The 15655-nt window shown below is 33.2% G+C and overlaps 1 long non-coding RNA gene across 1 annotated transcript; it reads left to right on the plus strand.

The window, feature by feature from the left end:
• The first annotated feature begins 353 nt into the window (after positions 1-353).
• On the plus strand, positions 354-2591 carry LOC120355595. The gene is made up of 3 exons (XR_005573670.1): positions 354-480; positions 966-1045; positions 2312-2591. It is a non-coding gene; the product is annotated as an uncharacterized LOC120355595 (long non-coding RNA).
• The last annotated feature ends 13064 nt before the right edge of the window (positions 2592-15655 follow it).

Here is a 15655-nt window from a genome sequence, read left to right on the forward strand (position 1 = left end):
ATAACAGACTGACTTCTCATGATAATTTCCCATATCCTCATCATTCACAATTGGAACAATGAATATTGTTACAAATATAATATTTCATATTCACAATTTCTTGATGAAAACTAAAAAGCCTAACAGTTTTCAATAGATCACACCATGAGCACAAATATATTTCATAAATAGTCATACTAAACTAATATACAATATTGTCAATAATGCAATAATAACTTACCTGCCAATAATGTATAAATTTATTTCTTTTCAATTATTTTATAAAATTTGCCTACAAAAATATACTCATGCTAGAACTTCGTAGCACGTACTATTTGGTCGGGTCACGATTCTGATTGCCAGGCAATTCCTGACCCGGCAAGAAAAACCAAAGATGGCGACCGGGTGATGAACTGTCAAAAGCTCCCATGGAACGCGGGTGGCCCACTGAGCTCTATACTAACTGGAATGGACTAGCACACAAAGAAAGTGACGCAGCTGGTAAATATGGGCAACCCGCATTGCTGTGGGATTCGTCATTTTGTAACACATTGACTCTTATGGAAAATGCATTGCACAGTTTCAATTTCTATTTTATTTCTATTTGTATGTCTTATTCCATGGAAGCGTGATTTTTCCTTTATTAAGCAGTTCATTGTTAACTTTTTGAGAGCAAAAATGATGTAATAGGTTGAATATGAATAAAGAAAAAATATAAAAAATAAATAGAATTTCATTATAAAATTTCAGAATACTTGGTCTGCAAAACAGAAACATAAACCTAATAAACTTCACTCATTTTCATTGGAAAGTCTGTTATTTTATGGAATGGGCCTATTATGCATAATAAAGATAATGAAAATTATCTCTTGCATTCTATAAGAATAATTTTATTTGCTATGCAGGTCCTCTGCATTTCCTTAAGATTGATTCTAATTTAAATTCAACTGCTCAAGTACTGAAACTTTATGATTTTTGTTTTACAGGCAGCTCGGACTTATTCCAGTCCGAAAGAATCCCATGAAAGAATACTACGGCTACATCAAGATGGCTGGTGTAGCAGCAGGTAAGGCGCTTCCATTCAATCCTCTTATAATATAAATTTTATCACATAATAACGATTAGTGATAGTAGTCAGATTGTTGTGAGTAATTTTACCATATTCTGCTGCTATTTTTGTAGAGACTTATAATTTACGCCAAGCTAAAAACTTTGAGCTTTTACATTAGAGTTGTCATTCAAGTTTTAAACAAATTATTATGGCAATATGTTAACATTACAGCAAAATTGCTTCCTCAACTTGTGAAAATCCTTCTTTCTAACATGATTTTTGTTTTCCATACATTGTCGAAAACACTGAGAAAGTTGCCAACAAAATTTTCCATCATTACAAGTCCATGAATGCTACTATATGCTCTCTAGGCGAAAAAATGCCAGCTTTTGGTACTCCACATTGTTTGAGAACAGCAAATTTTTTAAAGATAATTAACAACTTTTTTATAGAATAATCTGTGAAAACTTTGGTGTATAATAATGCAGCTTTATACCCATTGCATTTTGAAAACTTAAACCAAGCTACTCCACAATTGAAAGAAGTCTGTCTTTTCAATACTAAAGAAGATACAGAGAACAACCTAGAAGACTCACAGTATAGGGAAATCTCTAAAACTATGAGATAAATAAAATGTTTGGGGAAATTTGATTAACATTCGTGTTGCTATCCTTTTGCCAGATTGGTTTTTTACAATGTAGGAATATAATCAATTAACAAAATTTTCAATCTAATTAAGCAAGTGTATTATTTATTGAAAAATAAATTTACTTGATGAGTACAATGAATTGATTGTTTTAAACAAGAATGAACAGTTGATATTACATAATATATACTGGTATCAGCTATCCTCTATAAAAGGCAGTGACTAGGCAGAGAATTGACAACGTTGTTCTAATATATTTCTCTACTGCCAATTAAACGTGACCTCATTATAGACGCGTTTCTTCTATGTTATATGTTCATGATTATGACATTATTTGAGCTACTCTTTCGGTGTAATTTAATCAAGTTTCTGTAAAATTTTGTAGCCAAGCTTGAAGTTTCCTTCTTGAACAACTTCGAAAAAGTGGCACTGATACAGCCTGTTTGAGAGTGATTTATATCATATTGAAAATTCAGAACTACAATATATTTTGCAAGCACCACTGTATATAGACTGCACTACTAGTAATGATAACATAATGCTTAGTAGGCCTAAATATGGAAGTCAATCATCTTCACTATTTAATGATGTTTTAATATCATTGTTCATTATATGCCCCTCTCTTTATGTTACAGAAGCCACCACAGAGGGTCATGTGTGGACCTGAGGCAACAAAAGTTAAATTTATTTGGGATTAAAAGTTAAAAGACAGTTGTGCAACCGGGTGATAATCTTGTATTAAAGAAAGTTCTTATGTAGCAAGCAAACGATGAAGTAAAGGCTGCTATTAATTATATCAGATGACTTTAGTTGCTGCAAGAGTGTTGAACATGTTCATCTACTGAAGCTGCAATGACATCCACTATCCCATAGAATGTTCTATGAGCAGTACTTTGAGAAAAATTGTATTTGTCATCAGCAGCTAAGAATGTCTCTGGTTTCCTCAACATCCAAACTGTAAAAATTATTTTCTTCTCAAGAGGTATTTTTATATTTGCAGGCTGAATAATTCTCCTTCCTAAAACTTCTAAGAGCATCTGAAAATGTTTATGTTAATCTTTGTAAAATTGGAATTTAATAAAAAAACAATCTACCAGTTTTTGATTTGAAATACGGTACACCGTGTTTGGTTTTCGTATGGCCTATATCTTACAGTACCTCTATTATATGCTCATATGGCCCGCCGCAAACTAAACCCAGGCTAATCCACGAAAAGCAAACCACGCTGTGGGATGTTTTGTAAATCATTGCTATGGAATTATTCATAATCAATCAGCTGACAAGTGGATTATTCATTGCATGTATTACACAGATGTCTGGAAAAGCTTAGCTTCTTTGGTTTACATAACATCCTCGGCGTGGGTTGCTTTTTGTGGATTAGCGTTGGTCTTCTTTGCGGTGGGCCTAGTCAACTATGACCATCCTATAACTGAAGACGCGATCAATCTATCCAGGAATGCCTGGTCATTGGAAATAAATGAAAATAATTTAAAATAGTCAACATCACTATAAAAAACTATAGATATTCAATTTCGACTAAAATAACAAACCAGTTACTTGAGATGAGTAAAATGGTGCAACAACGAAAACTAGTCTCTCAAAATGTTTTTATATAAGTGTTGTTTAGAAAATATAAAGTTGGTTTTATTTCTAAAAACATCAAATGTTTTAATTTGTAATACTGTATCACATTTTCTCAATAAAAAATCGAATCTTCAATTTGATATTCAAAATATCAATAAAACTTTATAGTAAATATCGGTATAATTGATATTTGGACTTGACATCTGCCTGGAATTTATCAGCTATTCTAATGTTGAATGACCTACTGTAACAAAGTTCTATTTCTCAATTAACAAATAATTCTAAACAACATGAAGGTTAAATAAAATTCAAAACAGTTTAAAAATAAAGTTTTATTGAGAATAATAAATATAATTTGTAAACTGGTATTCTTTATTAGTGAGGTTGGCAATTGATGTCGTGTCTAGGCATCCCCAAAAACTTCGGGCACTTCTCTCAAGAAAAGATGGCTGCTGGCTAGGGTAGAAATGTTTTAGTCCTCTTGAAATTTTTCTATATAAGTGAAGTTTAAAATGTTTTAATTGAGATCTGAATAGTTTCATTATTTTCTCAATGTTGAGGCCATTTGAAATGTATTCATTCACTCATTGACCGCCAGATGGCAGGAGAAGTTCTATAATTTTATAATATCAATTATTACTCATCAATTTATCATTCCAGGCATCTGCCGGTTTGAGAGTCAGTGTGGATTTAGCTTTCGTTCAGCTAAGTACTCACTCTTGAGGCTTTAAGATTCAGGAAATTCGTCCTGAATCTGCCTAAATATTAGTGTCATTTAATATCATAGGAAATTCGGCCTATACATTATTTATTTGTGTACATAAATATTGTATTTTCGTTCTACGTGAAAAGTTATTCACATTTCCTATTAGTGAAAAAGTGAATGCCAGAACTCCATTTTAGTTTTGTTTTTATCAATAGTCAAGTCATAGTGCTATATATCCAGACAGTAGACTTTATCTTAGAACCGGGAAACAGTAAGGAACCAACTGTAACAATTGCAGTTATGATCGAGCGCTCGAGGCAGAAGGAACTGAGGCCGACCGCTCATCTTAACTTGGTGATAGTAGAGTCGTGTATTTCTCAATTTTATTCATGCTTTGAAATAATTGAGAAACGTTTTCATATTCTGTTTTTTCCTATATCCAGTGTTACAATGAGTGACAAATGTAAAGTATGTTCCAAAGTAGTGAGTAGTCGTCAGTCGGAAATACAGTGCAGTGAATGTAGTAAAATCTTTCATGGTGGCTGTGTACAGATGTCTAAGGATGATATAGACTTTCTCAGTAGCAACAACGAAATTTGGCGTTGCGACCTGTGTAAGAAGAGCAGAAGGAAAAGCATGCAGGTAGAAACATTACTGAGCAGAGACAAAATCAATTTGAAAGACGTTTACAACCTTCTTCAGGAAATGAGAGAAGAAAACAAAAATCAAATCAAGGTTTTGGATAGACAGTTAGGGAAATCAGTAGAGTCATGTCATGAGAATATTGAAGAGCTGAAAGGAATGATATCTGACCAACTAAACATCATCAACGAATACAAAGCTAATTACGAATCACTGATGACAGAAAACACCAACCTAAAGAAGAAATGCAACGACCTCGAGACTCATTTAGAGGACCTGGAACAGTATTCGCGGGCAAATAGCATCGAGATTAATGGAATCCCTAAAGATAAAAATGAAGACATCATTCAGATCGTGAAAAACGTTGGTCATGGACTGGGCGTTCCGGTAGGAATACGAAAGACATTGGTATAATGGATTGAACGACCAAGGCTGTTTAAAAGCCTAAGCGTTTCGCAACACAAGGTTTTCAACGAGCTGAAGATCATGAAGAAAGATAACCTCCTTCAATACATGTGGGTGCAAAACGGAAAGGTGCTGACGCGAGTGCATGATGGAGCCAAAGTTGTCACTGTTACAACACTCGATCGAGTGAGCGCCCTAAAACTAAAGAATACAGGTAAACAGTTATCACCCTCCAAGCAGAAACAGCTGATACAGATAACAAATTCACAACCGAAATGAACAAGACTCTTACTAAATGTTGAATGAAAAAGACTAAGAAATTGTCAAAAAACCACTGATTTATTGATAATTAGAAAGACTGGTTTTGGTTATTACACCATTGTCAATCTCTGATAAACTAAGACTAAATACAAGAGCAGCAGAATTTATACTAGTAGGTGAGTACTGCTATTGGTCAAGGGCATGAACGCCTGCCATTGGCCTAGCTAGACAGTCTCCTCCCCCTCAATGGTGTGACAAAATGGCGGCTTAAGCAACAGAATTGCCATGATAATAAAATTTAATTTTAGTACAAAATAGGAACCAAGAAAACAAGTATAAAACAAATATGTAAATGGAAAAACTATTGACTAATGTATGCTTACAATTTTATGATAAAACTAAATTCGTAGTGTTGTACTGGTTGAAATGAATCTGGTCATTTAAACTATACTGGGAATTTTCCTTAATTACTCTTGTTATTTCTAAAGCCTCTAGAATATTCAAAGATCTGCCTTTGTTATTAACATGCAGAACTCAACATTCTCCTTAACTGTGAACTTGTGATTTTTTGTTATCAAATGTTCTGCAAAGTTAGATTCCCCATTTTGTTTATTCCAATCTCTGATGTGCTCTTTAATTCTACTTTTGAAACTTCTACCAGTCTGACCCACATAACAAGCATTACAATCATCACATTTAAGTTTGTACACCCCGCTTTTATCCCAAATATCAATTTTGTCTTTACTCCAGCTAAATAGACTATTTAAAATCGGTTTGGTCTTGAAAGCAACATGAAATCCATTCCTCTTCAATTCCCTACCCATTTTATCAGATACGAGGCCTAAATATGGGTTTGTTATCCAAGTCTTCTCCTCACAGTTTGAGCCTACAAAGCTAGAATTGATAAAAAATTTTCTATTAATTTTACTCAATAATCTGTCCACCATACTTCCTTCATACCCATTTGTGACAGCTATCTGTTTAATTTTAGTAATCTCAATATCAAAATCATGATGGGTCATAGGTATTGTTAGTGCTCTATAGACCATGCTATTGAAAACAGAAAGTTTAATTTAGAGCAGGGGGAATTAACAAAAGATACCACTGGTCTTATAGGAATTAGTTTTGTGTAATTTACGTTGAGCAAAAAGCCTAGGTGGATATGGATTCATAACTGTTAGATACTTAGTTTCTTTCTTGTTAAATAATTTGGTGGTGGTGGTCAACTTATTTCTAATCAAGCTATTGATTTTGGTGGTGGGATTGGAGTTAATCTCAATGGAATTGTTATCTGCAATCAAATGGTTTACCTTACTTAGATATTCGTCCTTATCCATTATTACTGTAGTGCATCCTTTGTCAGCTTTCAAAATCATCAGGTCATTGGTTTTCATCTTCTTCTTTAAATTCTTCATGATGTCTGCCGTTTTTGTGATCTCTGGTCGAAGTTCCCTTGTCTTTTCTTGAAGAATTATGTCAGCACATCTGTTAGTTAGTATTTTGTTCTTTGAGGCTTCCCATTGCTATCAATGCTGCATGCTAGTCGTTCAAGTTGTTGGTTATCCAAATAGTTATGACTACTGTATTTGTTACCTCATCATAGTAACTCTGTCTCTGAGGATGAAAATTGGACTTGTGAGAAATTAGCTACCCTATCAGCAAACTTGTGTTGATGTTGAATGATAGGCCTATTATTTAGTGTCCAATGTTGATCTTTGAGAAGCTTCTGCAGTTTTTTGTTTTGAGTGACTGTTTTCTCACTCAATCTCCTAAAAAGTTGTTCCCTACATTTGTTGTCTAGGAAATCCCACTCAGCCTTGTGTAGTTTGCTTGCCAGTTGTATGTGGAGAATATAAATGTAGAAAGATAAGCTATCCCTTATTTTATACCAGTGATTGATCTCCTTCTTAATCCAAAATTTCTGGGCGGTTTTTATGCTTTTCTGTGCAATAGTAGAAGTGTTGTTGGTTACTATTGCCACATACTTTGGTATAACCTTCAGTTTCAAGCATTGTCTATTGAAGAAAATGTTCCTTTCTGCTACTCCATACTTGAGTTTCTATTTAAAATAGAACTTCACTTCTTCAGCTTCACTTGCTAGTTTCACTTTTTGTGTAGTTGAGAAGTTGATATTGTGGTAATTATTCATATTGAATGGAGAAGACTAAGAAATTGTCAAAAAACCACTGATTTATTGATAATTAGAAAGACCGGTTTCGGTTATTACACCATTGTCAATCTCTGATAAACTAAAACTAAATACAAGAGCAGCAGAATTTATACTAGTAGGCAAGTACTGCTATTGGTCAAGGGCATGAACGCCTGCTATTGGCCTAGCTAGACAGTCTCCTCCCCCTCAACGGTGTGACAAAATGGTGGCTTAAGCAACAGAATTGCCATGATAATAAAATTTACTTTTAGTACAAAATAAGAACCAAGAAAACAAGTGTGAAAGATAATAAAACAAATATGTAAATGGAAAAACTATTGACTAATGTATGCTTACAATTTTATGATAAAACTAAATTCGTAGTGTTGTACTGGTTGAAATGAATCTGGTCATTTAAACTATACTGGGAATTTTCCTAAATTACTCTTGATATTTGTAAAGCCTCTAGAATATTCAAAGATCTGCTTTTGTTATTAACATGCAGAAACTCAACATTCTCCTTAACTGTGAACTTGTGATTATTTGTTATCAAATGTTCTGCAAAGTTAGATTCCCCATTTTGTTTATTCCAATCTCTGATGTGTTCTTTAATTCTACTTTTGAAACTTCTACCAGTCTGACCCACATAACAAGCACTACAATCATCACATTTAAGTTTGTACACCCCGCTTTTATCCCAAATATCAATTTTGTCTTTACTCCAGCTAAATAGACTATTTAAAATCGGTTTGGTCTTGAAAGCAACATGAAATCCATTCCTCTTCAATTCCCTACCTATTTCATCAGATACAAGGCCTAAATATGGGATTGTTATCCAAGTCTTCTCCTCACAGTTTGAGCCTACAAAGCTAGAATTGATTGAAATTTTTCTATTAATTTTACTCAATAATCTGTCCACCATACTTCCTTCATACCCATTTGTGACAGCTATCTGTTTAATTTTAGTGATCTCAATATCAAAATCATGATGGCTCATAGGTATTGTTAGTGCTCTATAGACCATGCTATTGAAAGCAGCAAGTTTGTGAGAAATAGGATGACAAGAATGAAGAGGAATGATAACATCAGTATGGGTTGGTTTTCTGGAAATAGAAAACTTGTGAAAACCAGTTCTATGATCTATTCTTAAATCTAGAAAATTCAATACACAATCCTGTTCTACCTCTACAGTGAATTTTATACTCTGATGTAATCCATTCAGATAGGAAAGAAAATTGTCTAGTTGTCTGTTACTTCCTTTCCATAAGCAAATAATATCATCAACATATCGAAACCAGTAAACAATTTTATCTTTGAAATGACTATTTTCAATTATTCTACTTTCTAACTTATCCATAAAATAATTCAGCTAGGAGTGGTGAGAGGGGTGACCCCATTGCCAACCCCTCTCTTTGTCCAAAAAATCTATTGTTAAATTTGAAATAATTATGCTGAGTGCATAACTTCATCAATCCTATCAGTTCTTCTCTGAGTGTATGATCATTTATAGAGGCTTCCATTATTTCCTCAGCTCTTTCAAGACTTTCTCCCACCGGAATGTTAGTGGATAAATTAGTGACATCAAAATGACACAAGTTTATAGGATGATAGAACAGGAATATGTTTTATATTGTTGACCAACTTCAATGAATTTTTAATACTAAACTTTGGTTGAAAACCTGATAATGACCGAAAGGTGCTATTCAGTTTGTGAGCTTATTTAGAGCAGGGGGAATTAACAAAAGATACCACTGGTCTTATAGGAGCATTAGTTTTGTGTAATTTAGGTTGAGCGAAAAGTCTAGGTGGATATGGATTCATAACTGTTAGATACTTAGTTTCTTTCTTGTTAAATAATTTGGTGGTGGTGGTCAACTTATTTCTAATCAAGCTATTGATTTTGGTGGTGGGATTGGAGTTAATCTCAATAAAATTGTTATCTGCAATGAAATGGTTTACCTTACTTAGATATTCGTCCTTATCCATTATTACTGTAGTGCATCCTTTGTCAGCTTTCAAAATCATCAGGTCATTGGTTTTCATCTTCTTCTTTAAATTCTTCATGATGTCTGCCATTTTTGTGATCTCTGGTCGAAGTTCCCTTGTCTTTTCTTGAAGAATTATGTCAGCACATCTGTTAGTTAGTATTTTGTTCTTTGAGGCTTCCCAATTGCTATCAATGCAGCATGCTAGTCGTTCAAGTTGTTGGTTATCCAAATAGTTATGACCACTGTATTTGTTACCTCGTCCTAGTAACTCTGTCTCTGAGGATGAAAATTGGACTTGTGAGAAATTAGCTACCCTATCAGCAAACTTGTGTTGATGTTGAATGATAGGCCTATTATTTAGTGTCCAATGTTGATCTTTGAGAAGTTTCTGCAGTTTTTTGTTTTGAGTGACTGTTTTCCCACTCAATCTCCTAAAAAGTTGTTCCCTACATTTGTTGTCTAGGAAATCCCACTCAGCCTTGTGTAGTTTGCTTGCCAGTTGTATGTGGAGAATATAAATGTAGAAGATAAGCTATCCCTTATTTTATACCAGTGACTGATCTCCTTCCTAATCCAAAATTTCTGGGCGGTTTTTATGCTTTTCTGTGCAATAGTAGAAGTGTTGTTGGTTACTATTGCCACATACTTTTGGTATAACCTTCAGTTTCAAGCATTATCTATTGAAGAAAATGTTCCTTTCTGCTACTTCATACTTGAGTTTCTATTTAAAATATAACTTCACTTCTTCAGCTTCACTTGCTAGTTTCACTTTTTGTGTAGTTGAGAAGTTGATATTGTGGTAATTATTCATATTGAATGGAGAAGACTAAGAAATTGTCAAAAAACCACTGATTTATTGATAATTAGAAAGACCGGTCTCGGTTATTACACCATTGTCAATCTCTGATAAACTAAAACTAAATACAAGAGCAGCAGAATTTATACTAGTAGGCGAGTACTGCTATTGGTCAAGGGCATGAACGCCTGCCATTGGCCTAGCTAGACAGTCTCCTCCCCCTCAATGGTGTGACAAAATGGCGGCTTAAGCAACAGAATTGCCATGATAATAAAATTTACTTTTAGTACAGAATAAGAACCAAGAAAACAAGTGTGAAAGATAATAAAACAAATATGTAAATGGAAAAACTATTGACTAATGTATGCTTACAATTTTATGATAAAACTAAATTCATAGTGTTGTACTGGTTGAAATTAATCTGGTCATTTAAAACTATACTGGGAATTTTCCTTAATTACTCTTGTTATTTGTAAAGCCTCTAGAATATTCAAAGATCTGCTTGTGTTATTAACATGCAGAAACTCAACATTCTCCTTAACTGTGAACTTGTGATTATTTGTTATCAAATGTTCTGCAAAGTTAGATTCCCCATTTTGTTTATTCCAATCTCTGATGTGTTCTTTAATTCTACTTTTGAAACTTCTACCAGTCTGACCCACAAAACAAGCATTACAATCATCACATTTAAGTTTGTACACCCCGCTTTCATCCCAAATATCAATTTTGTTTTTACTCCAGCTAAATAGACTACGGTATTTAAAATCGGTTTGGTCTTGAAAGCAACATGAAATCCATTCCTCTTCAATCCCCTACCTATTTTATCAGATACAAGGCCTAAATATGGGATTGTTATCCAAGTCTTCTCCTCACAGTTTGAGCCTACAAAGCTAGTGTGCCGAGCACTCCTTTTAATTCAGCCCTTTTCCCAAGTTATAATAGTAAATTTAATACGCAATAGACTAGAGCCATTATTGTAAGTGAGTTAGCGAAATAAATTATTCTCTCTCTCTATTATGAACGGCCATGACTTCGAGTTTCCCATGATAGATATTTAAAAATTGTGGCTCCGAGTCGTCCAATGATAAATTCAATGAGTCGTCGAGGAATGTAGATTATGGAATTATCTCTAAAACTTAGCCTTCCTGTCGCGACATAAAGTGTGATAAGCTGGAAAACAGCAAGCATTGAAATTATAACAAACTACCGATTTTGCAGTTACTATTTGGTCCAAAGGCTCTAGAAGCCACGCGACGATTGGTCAAATTGATTCCCTTCGCCCAATAGGAGACCTGCTTCTAAATACAGTAGTGGGGGGATTCCCCAACCGCAAGACCAGATTACGTTTTGGAGGACACTTTGCTAGGAGCACTACGAGAGTAAAGATGTAGTCATTATGTTTCGCCCTTTTTGGGCAAGTTTATAAGTTCATATAATTAGTTAATGTAGGAGCTAGTTTTATTTTTATTAATGTTTAAATTTTCTAGTAGTGCCATGTCCTGAAAGGTTTAATTGTGTTTCTTCATCATGTACGAATAATTGTTTCTTCAAATAACCGCTAAGGTACGTAAAATAAGGTTAAAATATAATTTAGGGAATTTAATTGATTGAAACTTCCATAAAAGTATTGAATTAATTAAGCCTGTTATTTTTCAAGTTAATAATATTGATTGAGAATAATCCTTTTGATTTTATTAGTGATGGAAGATAATTATAAATTTTTTTTCTAAAGAAGTATAGAATGTTTTCAGTTACGTTACATTTGAGTTATTGTTTCTGAAAATATATTATCGTAGAGTATTGCTGAAAGTCAGGAAGATAGCCTTTAAATTGGAATGAAATTTTTAAGATTATGTTCATATTGAGTTTATGACTATTTTTAATTTTATATTTTTTCAGACTCTGTTTTCTTATGTCATTAAGGCTTTCGAATAATTTAGTAAATTTTTATGATAGAAATCTTAATAGACAAAGAAGAAAGTTTTTCTTTTCCATGAAATTAATATAATAAATGTTGGCTAGCGCACAAGTTTCCAACAATACTAGTCGAGCTACTATATGAAAAATTATTTGATTTTGCAAACCAACGAAAAATAACATATAAGTTAGCATCATTTCAATCTGAATTATTCCTTTCCTAAGAGTATTATATCAATTTATATAAAAGTTAACATCATAATTAATGAAGTATTCATTTTTCTAAAAGCATTATATTAATTTATTACGAGTGTTTTCATAAATGTTGCATTGTATATTAATGACACTCTGGCAAGTAAATTTGTTTTAAATCTGTTAAATTTTGAGAATGAAATCAGAACGTCAAGATAAAATCTAAATTAAATAACAGAATAAACTCCTGTTTTAGCTTTTGATGAATTGTAGGAAGAGTTAGAAATTAATGCTGTAATACATTTATTTACAGCGGTTCATGTGTGTCCCCAAACCAACTTCTTGTACTACCACCCCTTTGGTTCCGCAACTTTATGTAACACCGCTTCAAGACACCCGTTCAGACGACAGGTCTAGGGACGTAAGAGGACGTCGCCGTCAAGCCAAATTCAACCGGTAAAAGTTCACCGCCAAAAACAAGGTACTGTAACCCCGACGATAAAGCAACGTACAGACCAACGAAAGTGCAGTGTAGTGAAACAAAGGTTCATTCGAGAATGTCAATCAAAAGTGGGGATTCAAAATTATTATGAAATGGGTTATATGGGTTACTATCGACGAAACTTGGGTTCAACGGGCTTTTCTTTCTTGAGTAATTCCATGTTGAAATTAACTTGTTATTTGATGACTGATATTGTTTGGTTTTGTGACGTATTGCTATCTAATCGGGGATAGTAATGCGCCCCCGAATCAGATGAAGAATGTCACCAAAGTAACATGAAATTGTTGTTTCTGTTGTTCGATTTTAGTTGCCAATGTTTATTGAAGCTGTTTGTATTTTTCAATCATTTCGAATTGTAGTGTTATTCTATAGTATAAACCTATTAAATCAGGCATGGCAAGATTAATTGAAGTTTTCTTGACTCTAGCCCGTTCACCTGCATGAATTAGGTATAGACTCAGGTATTTTCTAGATGTGTCGGCCTATTTCTAAATTCTAAATTTTATTCAAAATTGTCTTCTTCATCATCTTTTAAAAGGTAAAGGCACACAACTGCGCCGACTCTGCTGTCTAGAGATATTTAAATCTCTGGAATTCAAATTTTCTAAAAAATTAAAATTTTTCATAACTTACTCTAATAATACTAGATCAATTTTTCTGAGTCTATACTTAATAATTCATTCTGTGAACGTGTTAACTGTCAATATTTTAGGTTTGGAGTTGAATGAATAATTTATAGTTGCTACTCCAATTTTTTCTTAAGTTTAAATAATTGTAGATGAAACAGGAAAGTTATTCAGTTATGTTAAACCATTAAAATGATAATCTTTTGAAGTACTTAAAGATAAAGTTAGGTATTATCATTGAAGCTCAAGTTGAAAGTATTCTAAAACTTTATATTGAAATTGATCATTGAGAAATTAAAGGTTTAACGTTAGAATAAAAATGAGTACGGTAGAAGAAACTAGGATATGTGAGAAACAACTGATTCTAAGTGCTGAATAAATTTCTTGCATTCTGTAATTCCGTGAATGATGATAGAAATTATTGTGATGTCAACGTACGTATTCTGGTCTCACGCATCGGGTACTTGAGTATCATCATAGTATAGTAGTAGTGAAAGTGAATATTGAGATTTTAAAGGTCAACCCAAGTAAATTAGGAAAATTCGGAAATTATTATGGGAGAATGTTTGAGGAAAATAGGAAATTTTTTTTGATAAGTTTAGGTAGATCGAAGGTAATCAGAGAATAAATAGGAAACTGTTTTATTAGTTATTGTTGATATGTAGTTTTGAAAAGTTGATGAGTAGTTTTGGCCTTGAGATGTTTAAACTAAATAATTAGATATTGTAGATTAAAGTTGAAACAATGATCAAATCCTTCGGAATTTGTATAAAAATAAGTTGATTGAGATGAGGTTGTTAAGTCCCTTTATCAGTAATGTTTATTCTCGAAAAGGTGAATCAGTTTTATTATTGGAGATATTTTTTTTAGGTGTGATTTTTGCGGTAGGCATGCGTAGTGATAGTGTAAAGATCCGTTGTGTTGATGACGTTTCCTGTAGACTGTGGGGAGTTTTTTTTTGTTTGTTTAGTTGAGACTCAAGATTTAGAGGAGGACAAGGGGATGTCCTGCCTGTGTGTGTTGTTGTTGAATTTAGGTAATCGGCGCGAGTGTAGGTCCGTGTCCAGAGAGAACGGAGCACTGCCCGAAAGTTGTCCATGTAACAAATCAAGGAATCTAGCTGTGACTAACCTTGCAAATTTGTACGGTGGAATTGTATAATTTTAGCGAAAGGCACCGAAGATGGTGTGAGCTAAGATTTTTTTGTATCTAGTAAACGGTCTGGTTCATTCGAGAGTTATGGGGCTCGTCAGTAGAATAACGTAAACCGAAATCTAGAATATTTAGTGAGTCTTCGTAGTGATTGTAAGGGAAGCAATCAGAATAAGGCAGTTTAGGGAAGCCCAGTCAAAAGGTTCGTTAATGTTTGGTAGGAAAGTCAGCCGCAAAAACACAAGTAATAATAAATTAGTAAAAAAAGGGGGTATTATTGAGTTTAAAGTTGCTTAGAAATTTGGTATGGTAACGAAAATTGAAAGTTTTAGACAATGAATATTTAAAGTGATTAGTTAAGGTATACAAATAAAATAACAGAGAAACTTTTTCGAGTACCTGGGTAATGTTAAAATGGTTATCAGTGAAAGTAGAAATAAATATTGGAACAGTACTGAACGGGTTAAATTAAAATAAAATTAACAGTGAAATTCTTCTAGTTGAATTTGAAATGAAAAGGGAAAATCTCTTGAGTTGAGCATGAGTTTAAATTATTCTGTAGTTGAGAGTTGAAAGGTTGATTAAAAATTTAAATGGGGATATAAGGTAGAAATATGTAGGAAAATTCGTGTCAAAAAGGAAATAGAATTTTTGTTGGGAAAATTAAATTGAGGTAATTAACAGTAGTAGGACCCTTTAGAGATAAGTAGTCAAAAAGAATTAATAAATAAAAAAAAAAATAGGAAAATCTTTAATGAAATGATAAATTTTTTTTAATGATGAATAGTAAAATTGCAATCAAGTTTTCCATGTGACTAAGTTGGGATATTTTGAGATCTAGTAGAGTAATTGAAACTAGTTGGATATGAAGTTTATTGTTGAGAAATAATTATGTGAGGCTCCAGTAAGATTGAAAATGTCAGTGAACTTGAGAATCAGTAATAGTGTATTAGTAGACTATTAATGTGTTAATGTATTGGTAAATTTCATAATGTTGGTAATCAGAAGGCAAGCAGTAGCAGTTCATCAATGCTAAGTTAGAGCTGAACTTTAATATTA

Source organism: Nilaparvata lugens, unplaced genomic scaffold, assembly GCF_014356525.2.
Source record: "Nilaparvata lugens isolate BPH unplaced genomic scaffold, ASM1435652v1 scaffold3259, whole genome shotgun sequence".
NCBI lineage: Eukaryota > Metazoa > Arthropoda > Insecta > Hemiptera > Delphacidae > Nilaparvata > Nilaparvata lugens.